At 42.9% G+C, this 22,119-nt stretch overlaps 1 protein-coding gene across 2 annotated transcripts in view; it reads left to right on the top strand.

Annotated features, from left to right (window-relative positions):
• The window catches only part of LOC106565843 (prickle-like protein 2), a 116,414-nt gene that overhangs the window by 62,997 nt on the left and 31,298 nt on the right, over positions 1-22,119 (top strand). The gene's annotated exons all lie outside the window — the stretch shown is intronic.

Raw genomic sequence — 22,119 nt, 5'->3', positions numbered from 1 at the left:
AGGAGGTTAGGAAGTGCAGCTCAGTTTCCACCTCATTTTGTGGGCAGTGTGCACATACTGTAGCCTGTCTTCTCTTGAGAGCCAGGTCTGCCTATGGCGGCCTTTCTCAATAGCAAGGCTATGCTCACTGAGTCTGTACATAGTCAAAGCTTTTCTTAAGTTTGGGTCAGTCACAGTGGTCAGGTATTATTCCACTCTGTACTCTCTGTTTAGGGCCAAATAGCATTCTAGTTTGCTCAGTTTTTTTGTTGATTCTTTCCAAGTAATTATATTTTTGTTTTCTCGTGATTTGGTTGGGTCTAATTGTGTTGCTGTCCTGGTTTTGTGAACAGAGCCCCAGGACCAGCTTGCTTAGGGGACTCTTCTCCAAGTCTATCTCTCTGTAGGTGATGGCTTTGTTATGGAAGGTTTGTGAATCGCTCCCTTTTAGGTGGTTGAAGAATTTAACGACTCTTTTCTGGATTTTGATAATTAGTGGGTATCGGCCTAATTCTGCTCTACATGCATTATTTGGTGTTTTACATTGTACACAGAGGATATTTTTGCATATTTTGAATGCAGAGTCTCAATTTGGTGTTGGTCCCATTTTGTGAATTCTTGCTTGGTGATCGGACCCCAGACCTCACAACCATAAAGGGAAATGGGTTCTATAACTGATTCAAGTATGTTTTGCCAGATCCTAATTGGTATGTTGAATTTTATGTTCCTTTTGATGGCATAGAAGCCCTTCTTGCCTTGTTAACAACTTTGTGGAAGTTACCTGTGGTGCTAATATTTAGGCCGAGGTATGTATCATTTCTTGTGTGCTCTAGGGCAACGGTGTCTAGATTGAATTTGTATTTGTGGTCCTGGCAAATTGACCTTTTTTGTAACACCATTATTTTTGTCTTACTGTGATTTACTATCAGGTCCCAGGTCTGACAGAATCTGTGCAAAACATCTAGGTGCTGCTGTAGGCCCTCCTTGGTTCAGGACAGCAGCACCAGATCCTCAGCAAACAGTAGACATTTGACTTTAGATTCTAGTAGGGTGAGGCCAGGTGCTGCAGACTGTTCTGGTGCCTTCGCCAATTCGTTGATATGAATGTTGAAGAGGGTGGGGCTTAAGCTGCATCCCTGTCACACCCCATGGCCCTGTGGAAGGAAATTGTGTGTTTTTTGCCAATTTTAACCACACACTTGTTGTTTGTGTACATGGATTTTATAATGTCATATGTTTTTCCCCCAACACCACTTTCCTTCAATTTGTATAGCAGACGCTCATGCCAAATTGAGTCAAAAGTTTTTTTGAAATCAACAAAGCATGAAAAGACTTTGCTTTTGTTTTGGTTTGTTTCATTGTGTGCAGGGGGAATATGTGGTCTGTCGTACGGTAATTTGGTAAAAAGCCAATTTGACATTTGCTCAGTATATTGTTTTCGCTCAGGAAATGTATGAGTCTGCTGTTAATGATAATGCAGAGAATTTTCCCAAGGTTGCTGTTGACGCATATTCCACGGTAGTTATTGGGGTCAAATTTGTCTCCACTTTTGTGGATTGGGGTGATCAGTCCTTGGTTCCAAATATTGGGGAAGATGCCAGAGCTAAGGATGACGTTAAAGAGTTTTTAAGTATAGCCAATTGGAATGTGTGGTCTGTATATGTTATCATTTCATTTAGGATACCATCAACACCACAGGCCTTATTTAGGTTGGAGGGTTTGTATTTTGTCCTGTAGTTCATTGAATGTAATTGGAGAATCCAGTGGGTTCTGGTAGTCTTTAATAGTTGATTCTAAGATTTGTATTTGATCATGTATATGTTTTTGCTGTTTGTTCTTTGTTATAGGGCCAAAAAGATTGGAAAAGTGGTTTATCCATACATCTCTGTTTTAGATAGAACTCTTTATGTTGTTGTTTGTTTAGTGTTTTCCAATTTTCCCAGAAGTGGTTAGAGTCTATGGATTCTTCAACTACATTGAGCTGATTTCTGACGTGCTGTTCCCCCTTTTTCCGTAGTGTATTTCTGTATTGTTTTAGTGATTCACCATAGTGAAGGTGTAGGCTCAGGTTTTCTGGGTCTCTATGTTTTTGGTTGGATAGGCTTCTCAATTTCTTTCTTAGGTTTTTTTGCATTCTTCATTGAACCATTTTTCATTGTTGTTCATTTTCTTAGGTTTTCTGCTTTACATTTTTTTATTTGATAGGGAAGCTGAGAGGTCAAATATATTTAGGTTTACACCTTCACTGTTACAGTGAAACATTTTGTCCAGGAAGTTATCTAAAAAGGATTGAATTTGTTGTTGCCTAATTGTTTTTAGTAGGTTTCCACACTACTTTCCTTCCTGTCTTAATATTATTCAGTTCCTTTGGCTTTGATGCCTCATTATTGAGTATTGCTCTGGTCAAGTAGACCATGATTTTGCTGTGATCTGATAGGGGTGTCGGTGGGCTCACTGTGAACGCTTTGAAAGACTCTGTGTTGAGGTCAGTGATAAAGTAGTCTACAGTACTACTGCCAAGAGATGAGCTATAGGTCTACCTACCATAGGAGTCCCCTCGAAGCATACCATTGACTATACCCAGCGTGCGACAGAGCTGCAGGAGTTGTGACCCGTTTTTGTTGATTCAAATCAAATCAAATGTTGTCGTAGTTGTTTCTAGTGGGGCATATAGGGGAGGGAATGCTGTCACCTTCAGGTAGGTGTTTGTCCCCTTGGGTGCAGAGGGTGTCAGGTTCTTGTCCAGTTCTGGCATTTAGGTCGCCACAGACTAGTACATGTCCCTGGGTCTGGAAATGATTGATTTCCCCCTCCAGGATGGAGAAGCTGTCTTCATTATTATTATTATATATATTTTTTAAATGTAACCTTTTATTTAACTAGGCAACGTATGGGGATTCTAGTGGGGGGATATAGCTAGCACACAGGAAGACATTTTTCTCTGTTGAGAATTTCTAACCAAATGTAAAATGTTCTTGTTTTGACTAATTTAATAGTGAGTTAGGTCTGCTCTATACCAAATTAGCATACCCCCTGAGTCCCTTCCCTGTTTCACACCTGGTAGTTTGGTGAATGGGACTACCAGCTCTCTGTAACCTAGAGGGCAACTAGTGGGTCCATCTCCTCTATACCATGTTTCTTGTAGGATGACAATGTCTGTATTTCTGATTTCTTTGGTGAAGTCCAGGTTCCTGCTCTTTGGCCTAAAGGCAGATGACCTCAGGCCTTGGATATTCCAGGATGAGATAGTGAAGGCTTTGCGTTTCATAAAGTGTCCAATGTTGTTAATCGTGTGGTTTGGCCTCATACCAGTAAGTGTGAGCAGAGCCTGCAGAGCATCTGGTACATGCCATTGGCTTGAGCTAGTATAAAAGTGGGGGTTGGGCCTGTTTGCCTGCTCACTGCCTGGTCGTATGTGTGACTTTCATGTTGAGGCCCTCTTTACAGGAGTGGGGGGAATGGGGTGGGCAGGAGCAGCATAGGTCTGATCTGAGGGGGCCTATATGGGGTGTGGACATGGTTGGTTTGGGGGGGTATTGATTGGTTGCGATGCGGTGCTGTGGTCTGGATGTAGGTAGGCGATGTCCTTTAGGGTGCTAGCGAAGGTGGGCACTGCTGCCTTGTATAGGTGGACCTGGTCGTAAATGCTGTTCAAGTCCAGGGTAGAGTGGTGGGCCAGGTAAACATTTGGTTTTGAGGCACAGTCACGGGAAATACTTGCGTTTACCTGCTGTATGGTAGCAGGGTGGAAGTCTTTTCATGGTAGCAGGGTGGATAACCACTTGTGCGTTGGGGAAAGTAGAACAAGCTTTTTCAATCATTCCCTTGAGTGCTGTGGCCACCGTTTCCTGCTGTGCTCTCAAGTTGTTTGTGTGCATTACGTGGCTGGGTGACCCTAGTTGGTCCTCAGACAGAAGGTCTAGGGCGCGCTGGGTGTTTGGACACCAGAGTTTAGACACTGTGTGTTTGGGAAAAAATGTATTTTCTTCTATATAGTTCATAAGGAGTACAATCTGTGGTTTGTGTTTGTCTTCAGTGGGTGTAGGGGGAGGGGTTGTCAGGGGGCTGTCGTGTCTTTGGCATCATTAAAATGAAGACTGTTATTTTGTCAAATCAATTCTCTGTAATTATTATTACGTGATTATTCTAATCATGTAAAGATAATTAACTAGGAAGTCGGGGCACCAAGGAAAATATTCAGATTGCAAAGTTATAATTTTCCTAATACAACTTTTCAGATATTTTAATATCTGATCAATTAGTCTTCTAATTAAATAATTATTCTTTACCTCACGTTAGTCTCATTCCAAATGTCGTAAGTTGTTGGTTATCTGCACGAACCCAGTCTTCACTATTAATCATCCATACATCAATTGTCTCAATCATTTATTTATTAACTAACTAAATAATCACAGAAATGCATAAACATACCAAACAAAGTAGATATGGTTACAAGGAAATGATAGGGGATGTGCCCTAGTGGGTGAAACCGACATGGCGGCTTGGTAGACAAAGGGACTGAGAAGGGCGCGAAAGACAAAAGACACTACACGGTTGATAATTATAACAATTGAAATGCTAATCCTTCTCACATGAACGCTCACTCATTCGGGAATAATTGCAATCAATATATATATTTACGCTCAGTGTGTCGTCGTGAACTCTGTTGGAATCGTCCTTCTTTCTGTTGTAAGTTCATCAGCCTGTCTTTCGTGGTTAGAATGGGTACTTCAGAGTCCCATTCAGAAATGTCCTTATAGATAGATGTTTCGGCGGTTGTCGGTCCTCGCATTCACGGGTACATAATTTCTAGCTGCAGACTAGTAATTAGTATCGAAGAGCAGCTCTTATTCTGTCGGATCGATAGTCTCAGAGTTTAACCACGTGGTATGGTTAAGAATTCAGCAATGAGGAATGCATGGTCTCTACTCAAACCTTAGCCCTCTCTGTAATCGAGGTAAGCTGGTCTCAAGGGAAATTTCCCAGGTGGGGGTTATATCCAGAAGAGTAGGAAAGGGCTGTCCCATGACGCTAGATCAATGTCTGTGCTCATGGATGGGCCTATGACTTAGTTAAACTCCAAAGGGAATTGGAGTTTCCTTCATTAAACAGTTTAAAATCACATTACATAAATTCACAAATAGTGGAAATCTTTCTGATTGAGAGGGGGTCAAATACTTATTTCCCTCATTAAAATGCAAATCATTTTTATAACATTTTTGACATGCGTTTTTCTGGATTTCTTTGTTGTTATTCTGTCGCTCACTGTTCAAATAAACCTACCATTAAAATGATAGAGTGATAATTTCTTTGTCAGTGGGCAAACATACAAAATAAGCAGGGGATTAAATACTTTTTTCCCTCACTGTATTGATTGGAAATGGTTAAGGAAATGGACGTCCTCCCCTATGTCCACATGAAAGACTAAAGGCTCTGCGTTTTATGAGTAATCAATAGAGTTTAAGGTGAGATGAAACAGTGGGCTGATCAGGTCCGTGGCCTTAGGGGACACAGAGGGACCAGGCTTGGTCAGGCCAGCTGAATACTAATATACCTCTGATCAAAGGGCACATTAATGCCAGGTATAATCTCAATTCAATTCAAAGGGCTTTATTGGCATGGCAACCATATGTTTACATTGCCAAAGCAAGTGAAATGAACAAAAGTGAAATAAACAATAAAATATTATTAGTTTTTTATTTCACCTTTATTTAACCAGGTAGGCTAGTTGAGAACAAGTTCTCATTTGCAACTGCGACCTGGTCAAGATAAAGCATAGCAATTCGACACAGACAACAACACTGAGTTACACATGAAATAAACAAAACATACAGTCAATAATACAGTAGAAAAAAGAAAACAAAAAAGTCTATATACAGTGAGTGCAAATGAGGTAAGATAAGGGAGTTAAGGCAATAAATAGGCCATGGTGGCGAAGTAATTACAATATAGCAATTAAACACTGGAATGGTAGATGTGGAGAAGATGAGTGTCGAAGTAGAGATACTGGGGTGCAAAGGAGCAATATAAATAAATAAATAAATACAGTATGGGGATGAGGTAGATAGATGGGCTGTTTACAGATGGGCTATGTACAGGTGCAGTGATCTGTGAGCTGCTCTGACAGCTGGTGCTTAAAGCTAGTGAGGGAGATTTGAGTCTCCAGCTTCAGTGACTTTTGCAGTTCGTTCCAGTCATTGGCAGCAGAGAACTGGAAGGAAAGGCGACCGAAGGAGGAATTGGCTTTGGGGGTGACAAGTGAGATATACCTGAGTATGAAGCGAGGGCCAGTGAGTGCCAACCAACGAGAGCGTACAGGTCGCAGTGGTGGGTAGTATATGGGGCTTTGGTGACAAAACGGATGGAACTGTGGTAGACTGCATCCAATTTGTTGAGTAGAGTGTTGGAGGCTATTTTATAGATGACATTGCCGAAGTCGAGGATCGGTAGGATGGTCAGTTTTAGGAGGGTATGTTCGGCAGCATGAGTGAAGGATGCTTTGTTGCGATGTAGGAAGCCAATTCTAGATTTAATTTTGGATTGGAGATGCTTAATGTGAGTCTGGAAGGAGAGTTTACAGTCTAACCAGACACCTAGGTATTTGTAGTTGTCCACGTATTCTTAGTCAGAGCCGTCCAGAGTAGTGATGCTGGATGGGCGGGCAGGTGCGGGCAGTGATCGATTGAATAGCATGCATTTAGTTTTACTTGCATTTAAGAGCAGTTGGAGGCCACGGAAGGAGAGTTGTATGGCATTGAAGCTCGTCTGGAGGTTAGTTAACACAGTGTCCAAAGAGGGGCCAGAAGTATACAGAATGGTGTCGTCTGCGTAGAGGTGGATCAGAGAATCACCAGCAGCAAGAGCGACATCATTGATCTATACAGAGAAGAGAGTCGGCCCGAGAATTGAACCCTGTGGCACCCCCATAGAGACTGCCAGAGGTCCGGACAACAGGCCCTCCGATTTGACACACTGAACTCTATCAGAGACGTAGTTGGTAAACCAGGCGAGGCAATCATTTGAGAAACCAAGGCTGTCGAGTCTGCCAATAAGAATGTGGTGAGTGACAGTGTCGAAAGCCTTGGCCAGGTCGATGAATACGGCTGCACAGTAATGTCTCTTATTGATGGCGGTTATGATGTCGTTTAGGACCTTGAGCGTGGCTGAGGTGCACCCATGACCAGCTCTGTAACCAGATTGCATAGCAGAGAAGGTGCGGTGGGATTCGAAATGGTCCCTAATCTGTTTGTTGACTTGGCTTTCGAAGACCTTAGAAAGACTGGGTAGGATAGATATAGGTCTGTAGCAGTTTGGGTCTAGAGTGTCACCCCCTTTGAAGAGGGGGATGACCGCGGCAGCTTTCCAATCTTTGGGAATCTCAGACAATACGAAAGAGAGGTTGAACAGGCTAGTAATAGGGGTTGCAACAATTTTGGCAGATAATTTTAGAAAGAGAGGGTCCAGATTGTCTAGCCCGGCTGATTTGTATGGTCCAGATTTTGCAGCTCTTTCAGAACATCAGCTATCTGGATTTGGGTGAAGGAAAAATGGTGGGGGCTTTGGCGGGTTGTTGTGGAGGGTGCCGAGCAGTTGACCGCGGTAGGGGTAGCCAGGTGGAAAGTATGGCCAGCCATAGAGAAATGCTTATTGAAATTCTCAATTATAGTGGATTTATCGGTGGTAACAGTGTTTCCTAGCCTCAGAGCAGTGGGCAGCTGGGAGGAGGTGCTCGTATTCTCCAAGGACTTTACAGTGTCACAGAACTTTTTTGAGTTTGTACTACAGGATGCAAATTTCTGTTTGAAAAAGCTAGTCTTAGCTTTCCTAACTGCCTGTGTATATTTGTTCCTAACTTCCCTGAAAAGTTGCATATCACGGGGGCTATTCGATGCTAATGCAGAACGCCACAGGATGTTTTTGTGCTGGTCAAGGGCAGACAGGTCTGGAGTGAACCAAGGACTATATCTAGGACTATATCTGACGGGATGAGGTCAATGTCATTCCCGGATACCCCGGCCAGGTCGATTAGAAAGGCCTGCTCGCAGAAGTGTTTTAGGGAGCGTTTGACAGTGATGATGGGTGGTCATTTGGTCGCAGACCCATTACGGATGCAGGCAATGAGGCAGTGATTGCTGAGATTTTGATTGAAAACAGCAGAGGTGTATTTGGAGGGCGAGTTAGTTAGGATGATATCTATGAGGGTGCCCGTGTTTACAGATTTGGGGTTGTACCTGGTTGGTTCATTGATAATTTGGTGTTGAGGGCACAGCTGGGGGCAGAGGGTGGTCTATAGCAAGCGGCAACAGTGAGAGACTTGTTTCTGGAAAGGTGAATTTTTAGAAGTAGAAGCTGTAGTAGAATTGTTTGGGTACAGACCTGGATAGTAAGACAGAACTCTGCAGGTTATCTTTGCAGTAGATTGCAACACCGCCCCCTTTGGCAGTTCTATCTTGGCGGAAAATGTTGTAGTTAGGGATGGAGATTTCAGGGTTTTTGGTGTTTTTTCTAAGCCAGGATTCAGACATGACTAAAACATCCGGGTTGGCAGAGTGTGCTAAAGCAGTGAGTAAAACAAACTTAGGGAGTAGGCTTCTAATGTTAACCTCTTGGGGCTAGGTGGGACGCTAGCGTGCCACCCGTGGTGCACTCCATCAACAGCAGGTGCATTTCAAGAGCGGCAAATTTGAATCCAAATAAATGTCAAAATTCAAATTTTTCAAAAATACAACTATGTTACACCATTTGAAAGATAAACATCTCCTTAATCTAACCACGTTTTACGATTTCAAAAAGGTTTTACGGCGAAAGCATAAATTTAGAGTATGTTAGGACAGTACATTTACAAGAGTTGTGTGTAATGTTTTGTCAAGTCAAAGACAGGGTCACCAAAACCATAAAACCAGCTAAAATGATGCACTAACCTTTTACAATCTCCATCAGATGACACTCCTAGGACATTATGTTAGACAATGCATGCATTTTTAGTTCTATCAAGTTGATATTTATATCCAAAAACAGCGTTTTACTATGGCATTGATGTTGAGGAAATCGTTTCCCTCCAATAACCGGCAGTCAAGTCAGCGTCACAAATTAAATAATTAAAATTAGAAAATATTGGTAAAATATTATATTGTCATTTAAAGAATTATAGATTTACATCTTTTGAACGCAATCAACTTGCCAGATTTAAAAATAACCTTACTGGGAAATCACACTTTGCAATAATCTGAGCACTGTGCCCAGAAAAATACGCGTTGCGATACAGACTAGACGTCATGTTGGGGAGATCTAAAATCGAAAATACTATGTAAATAATCCATTACCTTTGATTCTCTTCATCAGATGTCACTTCCAGGTATCACAGGTCCATAACGAATGTAGTTTTGTTCAAAAAAGCTCATCATTTATGTCCAAAAATCTCCGTCTCGTTAGCACATGATGTAAGCCAGCCGGACTTCTCGTCATGAACGAGGGGAAAAAATATATTTCCGTTCGTTCAAACATGTCAAACGTTGTATAGCATAAATCATTAGGGCCTTTTTTAACCAGAACATGAATAATATTCAAGGTGGACGAATGCATACTCTTTTATAACGTATTGGAACGAGGGTACCCAACATGAAGTAGCGCGCCAGGTGTCTAATGGGACATCACCGTTCCATGGCTCTTGTTCGGTCAGATCTCCCTCCAGAAGACTCAAAACACTTTGTAAAGGCTGGTGACATCTAGTGGAAGCAATAGGAAGTGCCAAAATATTCCTAAACCCCTGTGTTTTTCAATGGGATAGGTTTAAAGTCAATACAACACATCAGGTATCCACTTCCTGTCAGAAAATGTCTCAGGGTTTTGCCTGCCAAATGAGTTCTGTTATACTCACAGACACCATTCAAACAGTTTTGGAAACTTTAGAGTGTTTTCTATCCATATATAATAAGTATATGCATATTCTAGTTACTGGGTAGGATTAGTAACCAGATTAAATCGGGTACATTTTTTTTATCCAGACGTGCAAATGCTGCCCCCTAGACCCAACAGGTTAACATGCATGAAACCAAGGCTTTTACGGTTACAGAAGTCAACAAATGACAGCACCTGGGGAGTGGGAGTGGAGCTAGGCACTGCAGGACCTGGATTAACCTCTACATCATCAGAGGAACAGAGGAGAAGTAGGATAAGGGTACGGCTAAAGGCTATACGAACTGGCCGTCTAGCACGTTCGGAACAGAGAGTAAAAGGCGCAGGTTTCTGGGAACGATAGCATAGATTCAAGGCATAGTGTACAGACAAACGTAAGGTAAGATGTGAGTACATTGGAGGTAAACCTAGGCATTGAGTAATGATGAGAGAGATATAGTCTCTAGAGACCTTTAAACCAGGTGATGTCATCGCGTATGTAGGAGGTGGAACAACATGGTTGGTTAAGGCATATTGAGCAGGGTTAGAGGCTATACAGTGAAATAAGACAGTAATGGACGAGGCATATTGATATTAGAGAGAGGCATGCTTAGCCAAGTGAACATATGGGTCCAGTGAGTGGTTGGGCTGGCTGGGGACATGGCGATTCAGACAGTTAGCAGGCCGGTGCTAACAAGCTAGCAGTTAGTAGGCTGGGGCTAACAAGCTAGCAGTTAGCAGACCGGGGCTAGCAAGCTAGCAGTTAGCAGACCGGGTTAGCAAGCAAGCAGCTAGCAGACCGGGGCAAGCAAGCTAGCAGTTAGCAGACCGGGACAAGCAAGCTAGCAGTTAGCAGACCGGGGCAAGCAAGCTAGCAGTTAGTAGACCGGGGCTAGCAAGTTAGCAGAAGGGCCTTTGGGGGACGTTGCGATGGAAGTAAGTCTGTTTTTGCCTCTTCGTGCAGTGACGTCGATAGACCAGTTGTGGATTAGTAGCTCTAGGTAGCTAGCAGGCCGCGGTTAGCAGAATGGGCCTTCAGCGGACGCCGCACCTGAGGGGCCTGTTGGAATCCTCAGGCAGATTATGTCAGTATTCCAGTCGTAGAGGATCGGCGGGGTTTCGTGCCCCGTACCGGCAGTAGAAGGGGTCTGGATATTGTAGCCCAGGAGTGGGCTTCAGTGGTAGCCCAAGAGCCCTAGCCGTTATGCTCTGGTTTGAGTCACGTTGTACGAACTGGCGAGAGCTTTCCGAGCTAAAGGTTAGTTGATGACCGCTAGCAGTGGTTTTCTGACTGATAGCTGGTAGGTAGTTAGCTGGCTAGCTTCAGTTGAGGGATTCCAGATCCGAAGAAAATAGAAATACTTTAGAAAAGAAAAACAGATCCACGCCACATTGGGTGAGGCGGGTTGCAGGAGAGTATTTAGAAGTTGAGGTTTAGGAAAATATTTTAAAAAGATATGTGAAGAAAAAGATAGAAAAAGATATATACAAGGGACACGACACGACAGGACAAAGACATCTGACTGCTACGCCATCTTGGATTTTCATTTAACAGTGTTAAAACGATGTGCAAATAGTTAAAGTACCGAAGGGAAAATAAATAAACTTAAATATTGGCTGTATTTACAGTGGTGTTTGTTCTTCACTGGTTGACATTTTCTTGTGACAACACTGTGGTAATTCACCCAATAGATATGGGAGTTAATCAGAATTGGATTTGTTTTCAAAATCTTTGTTGGTCTGTGTAATCTGAGGGAAATATGTGTCTCTAATATGGTCACACATTTGGCAGGAGGTTAGGAAGTGCAATTCAGTTTCCACCTCATTTTGTGGGCACTGTGCACATAGCCTGTCTTCTCTTGAGAGCCAGGTCTGCCTATGGTCTGCCTACGGCGGCCTCTCTCAATAGCAAGGCTATGCTCACTGAGTCTGTACATAGTCCAAAGCTTTCCTTACTCTCTACCTGGAGGTGTCAGCACAGCAGAGGGCCCCAGGGCCGACAGGAAGTCATTTTGACTGAGGGTGGTGATTTAGTGATGGCCAAGGGTTTTAGGACGTTTTTTTTTTTTTTTTTGTACTTATGATGCACTGTGAGACAGAGAGGAACTCTCATTGGTTGGTCCGTGTCAGTGACCTCACCCCTCCAGCCCCTGGTGTCACTGTGTAGATGATTGGCCTCCCTCTCAAAGCAGTAGGGGACATACAGAAGTCTTATAATGAGAAAACCAGAATGATCTGTCAAAGGAAGGTTTCAATAATGTGATGAGAAACTCGATGGGAAAATGTATTCTAATTACTTGTAGCCAGCCAAATCCCAACTCCTGGTGGCACCATGTCAGATGAATGACTTCTCTTCCACTGCTTTTTCTCTTCAACTCACTCTCTTTCCCTCTTCCCCTCTCGCTTTCCCTCTCCCCCTCTCTCGCTAACTCTCTCTCTTCTCTCTCTCATTAGTTCCCTCTGTATGTCTCTCTTTCTCTCTCTCTCTCTCCCTCTCGCAGTCTCTCTCTCTCCCTCTCGCTGTCTCTCTCTCTCTCTCCCTCTCGCAGTTTCTCTCGCAGTCTGTTTTCTCTGTCCTCCTCGTCCTCTTTAAAGCTGGGTGGGCAGGCTGAGGGTGATTCAACTGGACTCCAGGCAGCGCTGTCTTCTGGCTGGCAGACCAGTAGCACTGCAGCCTGTATCATAGCAGCAGGCTTTACTCTGCCCACTAGTACACTGGCCTACATACCAGAGCCGGCACCAAGCACATTTTTCTTCAATTCAATACAAGGATTCATTCAATTGGATTTGGAATTCAGGCTGATTTTCCCGTAATGTAAAAGGGGCTTTTTGAAATCAGACTGCCGTGTCCAATTCCAATCCATTAAATGTTCTTATTTTGTAGTTTATCCCAAGCTCTTCTAGAAAAGCATTGCACAATAAGAAAACAAATGATATGTGTAGTGAAGCTGATGGAAATTCGTAATATTCTCAGCTGGTCATGTGTATGTTTTATTTCTGATTGTGTGTATGTGAGTGTGTTTCTGTATAAAGTGACTGGTGGGAGCTGCAGATGCTAGGCATAGCAACAGAGGTGAGAAGGAATCATTTGCAGTAGTTAAACATTCCACCCGCAAGTAAATGGTCAACAAGTTGAAAGGGTCAAGGGGCCTTTAGGGGAGATCTAAAGATGATTGAAGTCTTCAGAAGGAAAATCACATGAACCTAAAACAGACCTCAACTGACATTCACTCGCTAGGTTATATTTTTCTAATGATTGCACATATACACTGTGTAAAACTAGCGTGTAACTGAGAATGGGTGGAGCTTGAAACATTAGATTCATAACGTAGGCTTATGTAAAATGTGACAGCATTGCTATCTGATTTTCCTGGTCAATATTCCCACATCATACTGAACAGTCTATTTCTTGCCGTTGATGTATGTGTTGCTATTTTAGAGAAACCCACACATGGATAGTTGGGAGTCAGAAATGGCAACCGTAAGCAGCAAAATCACAGCCCACCAGTCCTTCAGAAATGTCAGCCTAGCTAAATGTCTGCTATTTTACATCTTAGTACATTCACACCCACAAAAAGTAAACTACGTAAAGTTAACTCAGTATTGTACAGACATCTATTTATTTGTGTGTGCGCATGCGTGTTCTTTGAGATTTCACAGTATCTGGCTTGGTGGCACAGTCCTTCCAGGCTGTGGATTAAAACAGTGGGTTCATTGACAATACACTCTCTCATCCTCCCCTACCCCTAGGCACTGTTACCAACCAACCAACCCCATCCCAAACCCACTATTCCTCCAGTCTCCATCACAGGGGCTGCTTTGAGTAATCTCCATGCATAGTCACTGGCATTGTGCAGTGGAGGGAGCTGGAGAGGGCCTAGCAGGCAGTGGTCAAAAGCTGAAAGAGTGCTACCCATATGTGGGTCACAGTGCTCTGTGGCTTCAGGAAGGCAGGGGGGTGTTTGTTCTCTCTCTGCCGTGCAACCCTGGCTGGGCACACAGAGGACTATCTGTGCCTGGAGAAGCAAAGGAGCGCCGGCGCCTGCTGGGAGATAAACGCGCTGTGAAAAGCGTGCTAAGAGCGTGGAGGAGTGTGAAAGGGGCAGGACACAGGATATGCTTTAGAATAGCCGACCTTGCCTTCCCCCTCCACACACACATGGATGGTGGTGTTCGCAGTTCAAATAAACAGGGGCGAATGGCAGGCCGGGATGATATAAACAGCCTTGTGCCTGGGTCATTTAGTTACTCTCAGGGTGTTGCTCTCTCACTGATTTCTAATGGGCCAAAGTCTACACAAGGGGAAGTAATAGAAGCTACAGTGAGTAGCAGGGAAAGACAGATGGAAGAGTAGCAGTAACTGCAGTCTTCTGCTCTGTGGAAGGTGGTGGAGGGGCTCCTGAGTGTCTTAATCCAACAAAAGTTAGAGGCATTGTCTGCAACTGTTCGAGTGTGAGTGTGCGTGCGTGTATTTGTGTGTTCTGCTGAGTTTTCATGATTACACAGTACACGTGGATGCTGAATGAGTCATCTATTTCTTAGTTCTATCTCAGCCCTTCTCCAATCAGTCCTTGCGTTGCTAACGCCCTGAGTCTCAACATAACACATACTAGGCTTGGGCAATATACTGTTTATACCTTATACTGGGACATTCTGAAATACAAAAATCTTTAAAAAATATATATATATGTATATAGATATTTGGGGTGGGGGCTCCGGGGGGGGGGGGGGGGGGCACTGCTTATAACTATAAGTATAGAAGTATTAGAAATCTTAGATGTGAACTAAATTATATCCACCTCAGGGCTCCAGCTATGCATTTGGTTTGCTAACTTGCTAGCTAAGTGGCTAGATGTCAAGATCAAGCTTGTTGGTTACAGCAGAGACATTCAATCCCCTCCTGGATCAAGATCCCTAATGCCTAAATTGTTTTGTGTGTGCGTGTGCATGTGTACAGTTGAAGTTGGAAGTTAACATACACTTAGGTTGGAGTCATTAAAACGACTTTTTCAACCACTCCACAAATTTCTTTTAAACAAACTATAGTTTTGGCAAGTCGGTTAGGACATCTACTTTGTGCATAACACAAGTCATTTTCCAACAATTGTTTACCAACAGATAATTCACTTATAATTCATTGTATCACAATTCCAGTGGGTCAGAAGTTTACATACACTCAGTTGACTGTACCTTGAAACAGCTTGCAAAATCCCAGAAAATTATGGCTTTAGAAGCTTCTGATAGGCTAATTGACATCATTTGAGTCAATTGGAGGTGTACCTGTGGATGTATTTCAAGGCCTACCTTCAAACTCAGTGCCTCTATGCTTAACATCATGGGAAAATCTAAAGAAATCAGCCAAGACCTCAGAAGAAAAATGGTAGACCCCCACAAGTCTGGTTCATCCTTGGGAGCAATTTCCAAACACCTGAAGGTACCACGTTCATCTGTACAAACAATAGTACGCAAGTATAAACACCATGGGACCACGCAGCCGTCATACCGCTCAGGAAGGAGGCGCATTCTGTCTCCTAGAGATGAACGTACTTTGGTGCGAAAAGTACAAATCAATCCCAGATCAACAGCAAAGGACCTTGTGAAGATGCTGGAGGAAACGGGTACAAAAGTATCTATATCCACAGTAAAATGAGTCCTATATCGACATAACCTGAATGACCGCTCAGCAAGGAAGAAGCCACTGCTACAAAACCGCCATAAAAAAGCCTGACTACAGTTTGCAACTGCACATGGGGACAAAGATTGTACTTTTTGGAGAAATGTACTTTGGTCTGATGAAACAATAATAGAACTGTTTGGCTATAATGACCATCGTTATGTTTGGAGGAAAAAGTGGGAGGCTTGCAAGCCGAAGAAACCATCCCAACCATGAAGCACGGGAGTGGCAGCATCATGTTGTGGGGGTGCTTTGCTGCAGGAGGGACTGGTGCACTTCACAAAATAGATGACATCATGAGGACTGAAAATTATGTCGATATATTGAAGCAACATCTCAAGACATCAGTCAGGAAGTTAAAGCTTGGTCGCAAATGGGTCTTCCAAATGGACAATGACCCAAAGCATACTTCCACAGTTGTGGCAAAATGGCTTAAGGACAACAAAGTCAAGGTATTGGAGTGTCCATCACAAAGCCCTGACCTCAATCCTATAGAAAATGTGTGGGCAGAACTGAAAAGGCGTGTGTGAGCAAGGAGGCCTACAAACCTGACTCAGTTACACCAGCTCTGTCAGGAGGAATGGGACAGAATTCACCCAACTTATTGTGGGAAGCTTGTGGAAGGCTACCCGAAACATTTGACCCAAGTTAAACAATTTAAAGGCAATGCTACCAAATACTAATTGAGTGTATGTAAACTTCTGACCCACTGGGAATGTGATGAAAGAAATAAAAGCTGAAATAAATCATTCTCTCTACTATTATTCTGACATTTCACATTCTTAAAATAAAGTGGTGATCCTGACTGACCTAAAACAGGGAGTTTTTACTAGGATTAAATGTCAGGAATTGTGAAAAACTCAGTTTAAATGTATTTAGCTAACGTGTATGTAAACTTCCAACTTTAACTGTGTGTGTGTGTGTGTGTGTGTGTGTGTGTGTGTGTGTGTGTGTGTGTGTGTGTGTGTGTGTGTGTGTGTGTGTGTGTGTGTGTGTGTGTGTGTGTGTGTGTGTGTGAAATAGCACCCCCTGTTTGCACATTCGTTAATATCGTATACCCCGGTATTGTATGGAAGTGGTATGAAAATCTGGATAAAGCCCTACCCTGACACATACTCTATTGATCCTAGAATGCCAATCCCTCTTCAGTTACCAATCCATAATTGCCACCGGAGCTGGGCAAGACAGCCCCTGTGGAGAAAGCAGCGGTGGTCATATCGACATGGAGCGTGTGTCATCACAGCTCGTTGCAGGGAATCTGATAATGAAATGGACCTTGGGTGGAATAAATGGCCTGACCAAAGTGAACTGGGGTTGTTTTTGTAGTTGGTGAATTGGATGGGTGGTTGTTTTATTTCAGGGTGGGTTGAGATGAAACACTGTTGATTGGATGAGGACACCCCTCACAGAACCTCTGTTGTGTGGTCAGGAAATAATCTGCTTTATATTTCTATTGGCCACTTAGATAAGCTCTGAAATCAGATTCAGTGTATTAAATCCCCCTTTTCTCCTTCTCCAATGCCATCTGTTCATATCAGACAACTCTATTCAATCCTGACTCTACACATATTCGCTTTTACTTTATTCTGAAAAACCTCATCAATTAAATGAATTTTAATCCAAAATAGCCTGTAGTACTAAAAGCATAATTCCCCTGTGAGATAGTTATGTAAGTGAAACGCTTTAGGGTTATTGAGGTGAAAGGGGGAGGGTGGAAATGGATTGGTGAGTAAGCCGGTCTGTTTTCCTATTCCTGTGTAGGTCTACATAGAGTTAAGATGGGCTTGACGGTAGCAGACTGGCTCTACTAATGCTGCAAGATATGGGCCTGTATGAAAGCTTCTAACCAATCATATTTTGACAACAGCAACCGATCAAACTGACTGGAGCTTGGTGTTTGTAATAGGCATGTTGCAGGCTGAAAGAACTGATCAGATTTTTCAAAGGTGCTATTCTCTGTTGCAAATCGCAGAGGTATTTAAAGCATGAGCTAATGGAAATATTTCTTCCTACAGATGAATAAAAGAGCATCCTGGTTTTCTCTAGGTCTCTCTCTCTCGCACTCTCTCTCTCGCACTCTCACTCCTGTAACAGGAAGCTATATCAGTCCATCCTGGGCTCTGATTCACGCCCTCCCTGATCCCTAACCCTGATACATTTACCAGACTGTGTGTGTGTGTGTGTGGCTGCTGTTGCATGAGTTGTAAGCCGTCATTGTAAATAAGAATTTGTTCTTAACTGACTTGCCTAGTTAAATAAAGGTTCAGAAAATAAAAGTGAGTGAAAGCAAGAGACGTTTTTGGTATTTTTTGCCAGTACACATTAATTGCTACTTGTCGTCCTAAGTTTGGCACAAATTACATCTGACAGATTTAAAATGTAATTTGTAAAAGCTTAGTAAGCATGACTTATGTTCTGTTTTCTTAGTCTACTCCATTTTCTTATTCGTGCAACAAGGAGGAAAAGTCTCTTCTAGACAGTTGTCTGAGGAATGTTCTGCCATGTCCTTGAATTGTGTTGATAACAAATTGCAAATCAAACGGAGCTGTAAGTGGACATAAGCAGAGCACTGTGCTCCCTCCTGGTCCTGGACTAGAATGGACAGACAGAACCACTCAATCAGACCCACCACTGTTTGACTGATCCTTCTCTCCTTCCAGCCAGTCTTTCTCAAACTAAATATTTAAACATGGCATACTTGAGCAAGGGTTTATTTAACTAAAAGTTTGGATGGCTCAAGTTTAAACCGTTACAGGAGCCTCTGGAGAAACTGGAGCACTACCCAAGTGATTGGCTTAAATAGAAGAAGATAATCACACGGCTGTGTTTAAATCACTGGGCCGACCGACCTGAGGATTTTTACTCTCTCTCTATTGATGTTCAACATGAAAACAAGTCTACGTCTCTGTCCTAGACCACATATTGTGTTCAATTTTGCATCTTCTATTTCTCTCAAGTTGTATGCATTATCAGCATGTACTGTTGTTCTGCATACCTGGCTGTGGTGTTGTAGAGTATGTCTGAGGCTTTAGTATACTGTCCACTATGGGTATTGTGTGGTGTAATGCGCTCAAACCGAATGAGGCAATAATGTATCAAGCTGCTGGTGTTGTTGCACTGCTGTGGTCACCCTAATGAGGGTGATCATATCCTTTATTAATGAACATCTGGTCACTCCTCCGCATGGCAACTGTGGCGACTGCAGGGAGAAAGCAGAGGGCTGCGGAGCTCTAAGGAGGAGAGAGTTCTAGAATAGAACTCTGTGTGGTGTTCCAGAACCCTGCAGTCTGACTGAATGGGAGCGATCATCCATTGAGGTACTGACACCCACATGGCCGACATGACTATGGATTATTCCTCCCGCTGGTGGATGAATGGGAGCTTAGTCATGAAACTGCCCTTGGATGTTTGGTGTGGGAGGTTTAGACAGCAGGTGGTTCACTGAAGAGGCCTTTTTTAATTTTCCTATTTCACGTTGATGTAAAACCATTTCTTTCTACATTTTTCATGTTTATCAGTCGACATTTCCCTGTGCATCTACGCATACCTTTATTAAGTCCCACCCCTTTTTCAACCAGAGGAAAGTGTGACCCAGTTATGTTTTCAATCAGAATCCGCATGTAGGACTGGGAAAACTCACAGAGAGACAGGGGTAGAGTAGAGTACTGTGGACTGAGGAACGTGCTCCACAGCCCCTGAAAGCTAGGCTTCCTGTGGCTTGAGATGGATGGGGCCCTAGCTACACGTTTCTCCATGCTGAAGACCTCTTGTTTTAAGTGGGCCAGCAGGGGCAGAAATAGCCTACCCATCAGGAGCCTCTCCTCAAGATCACTCCAGAGCCGAGGGCCCCACCATGAATGGAGTTGGAGCAGGACAACACACTCTCTCCCTGTGGCCTAATGACTTCCACAGCCTGGCTATAGCAGGGCCACTAGACAGATGGAGAGGAGAGCAGTTAACGAACCCCCAAGAAAATTAGAATTTCAACAAACTGGCTAAACTTTTCTCTCCCCCTATAAAAATACAATTACACCCCTCAAACCGTGTAGAATTAATCCATTTAACATTCAACATGGAGTGTGTAATAGTCACTTATCTGCTGTGAACACTATTGTAGAAGTGCTCTTGAGCTTTGTATCCATCCACAGCCTCAGACCCTCTACTCTAAGGACAGAGTACATGGGTAAACCCGCTGGAAGAGACTTCTAAAAGCGGTAGCAGAGATTTGGGGAATTACTCCAACCCCCTAAATCCCTATCTGAGGCTGTAAATATGTCTAGTCTGGGGGAAAGGAAGTTGGATCAATCTAACTTGCTTGTTGGTCCCAACTGCTTTGATGCAAGCCCAGCCCAGTCACTAAAAAGGAATGTAGTTATCTATACACACCAGAAAATGAATGTTCTTTCTTTATTTCTCTCTCTCTCTTGCTCTCTCTGTTGCTCTCTCTCTCTCTCTATTTTCTTTCTCCTCTTGCTCTCTCTCTCCCTCTCTCCTTCTCTCTCTCAATCTCTTTTCTCTATCTCTCTTCTCTCTTGCTCTCTCTTCTCTCCTTAGTGATCAGCTGTTGGGGTGAGATTCAGCTGCCTTGGTGTTGACTCAGTGATAGTCATCATCACCATTTCCCACATGAAAGGAGAGAAGAGGGTGGTGTTACATGAAATTGTGGGTCAACTCAGGCCATTGGATCCATTGCTCTTTCCTATAGTGACAGATTCTTTTCGTTGTTGTTACTTTAGTTCGTTCCTTGGTAAGGTTTATATAATATTGGTGTATGATAAGATCCTCTCAGGAAGTGCAACTATAAAACATATTTGACATGGCTTGTTCATCCCTCGGGGCAGTAAGTATACACTATCGTTCATCTTGTGCTTTGATCCTACATGCTTTGGAAGGGAGTAAACCTGTACTCCTCGACTAAAATGACCATGCAGAGGCACTGCATGCCTACAGTAAAGTAAATGTTATCTGTGGCATGTTCCCCAAGCTGGCCTCATATTTTTATTAGAGCATTAAAGCAGTTACAGGCCCTGGATAAGTTTATTGAGAAAGTGGAGAGCCCATATGAAGTTAGCAACAGTCCCCAGACCAGCTGATCCATTCTGCGGCTATGAGGAGTGGGGACGCTGTCACTTACAGTTCCTCATAAAATCATGTGGAAAGGCCTTAAGTTCAGGATGAGGGGTAATTGATACTCTTGTGTGTGGGGCTAAAAGACGTGCAGACCAGGGAGAAGCGGTCTGCCACGTGTGAAGAGGGAATCCAAGCCAGACACAGCATTGGGAGCAAAAGCTGTAGGCTGACTCAAGGAGGTAAAGGAGAACAGAAAGAAGACTGCGTCTTCCTCAAACTGTGGAGGTCGTTCAGAGCCACCGGCTGGTTTTACCAGCTTCACAAACTGTTTATACAGCGTTCAACCACTGTTTCAAAGAGTTCTGTTGTTTTGTTTTTTTAACTTTCCTTTTTGGCTCTTGGCTAAAGCAGTGCAGAGGCTTTTGAGGAAAAATAAACACATCTTGATTTAATTATGAACTCCCCCTCATTGCACCGTTTCCCCTTTGAAATCAACCACATTCAATGCAAGACAAATAAGCAAATTAGCAGCAGCAGTCAGACATTGTTAAACACTCCTAACACTGATTCTGGAAAGGAGCTCAGATGGCATTACAGGCTTAGAGCCATGCAAGTGTTTGTAAATTACAACTAACCAAAATAGCCAAGATAGAATGAATCTAGTAGAAAACAATCAGCCTGTTTATTTAGTCACTTTTAATTGCAGGTTGAGTCCACAAATAAACCGATCAATACCAAATCACATCCGAAATGGAAGAATTCATGTTGATTGACTTTCCATAGTTAAAGATGCACTCCGGGATCTAAAGCCTAACCAATTTGAAACATATAGCACAAATTGGATTTGGAACATATCACACAAATTGCTAAATGTGTATGATATAATATAAATGGCAAAACTCGTAACATATCACACTAAATGGATGACGTAGTACACAATTGGATACACAATTACACAAAAAAACGGGTACCACTTTTGGCTTGTGAGCACCACTTTCAAAACTACTGAGTGAAATTATACAAAAGTTAGAGAGTACATCCTTAAGTCAAATTAATATTTTGGTTTGCAACTTGACACACTGATTTCATTCCAAAAGTGTAACTATTCATGTTGGTCCCAAACCGACAGACCCCTAGGACCCAGTTTATAGTTCTGACAACTGATAGGCTTATACTGTATGTCAATGGTTCTACATTTGGAAGTTGTTTTATGATGGAAGTACAAGGTCAATATGAATTGTTTTGTCACAAAACTATGTTCCAATTGCCTAGTGTTCAATAACTGTCTTGCCTGTCTCCATTCCCTCATGCTCACTGTTGTGGAAGAGCTGAAAGGTGAAAGCTATTGTTCACCTCTGTGGTTTTTAATTGTAATTTTATTTAACTAGGCAAGTCAGTTAAGAACACATTCTTATTTTCAATGACAGCCTAGGAACAGTGGGTTAACTGCCTTGTTCAGGGGCAGAACGACAGATTTGTACCTTGTCAGCTCAGGGATTCAA

Source organism: Salmo salar, chromosome 12 (assembly GCF_965601325.2).
Source record: "Salmo salar chromosome 12, fSalSal1, whole genome shotgun sequence".
Taxonomy (NCBI): Eukaryota; Metazoa; Chordata; class Actinopteri; order Salmoniformes; family Salmonidae; genus Salmo; species Salmo salar.
Note: the sequence above shows the minus strand (reverse complement) of the source record. Positions and strands in the feature narration are given on the sequence as shown.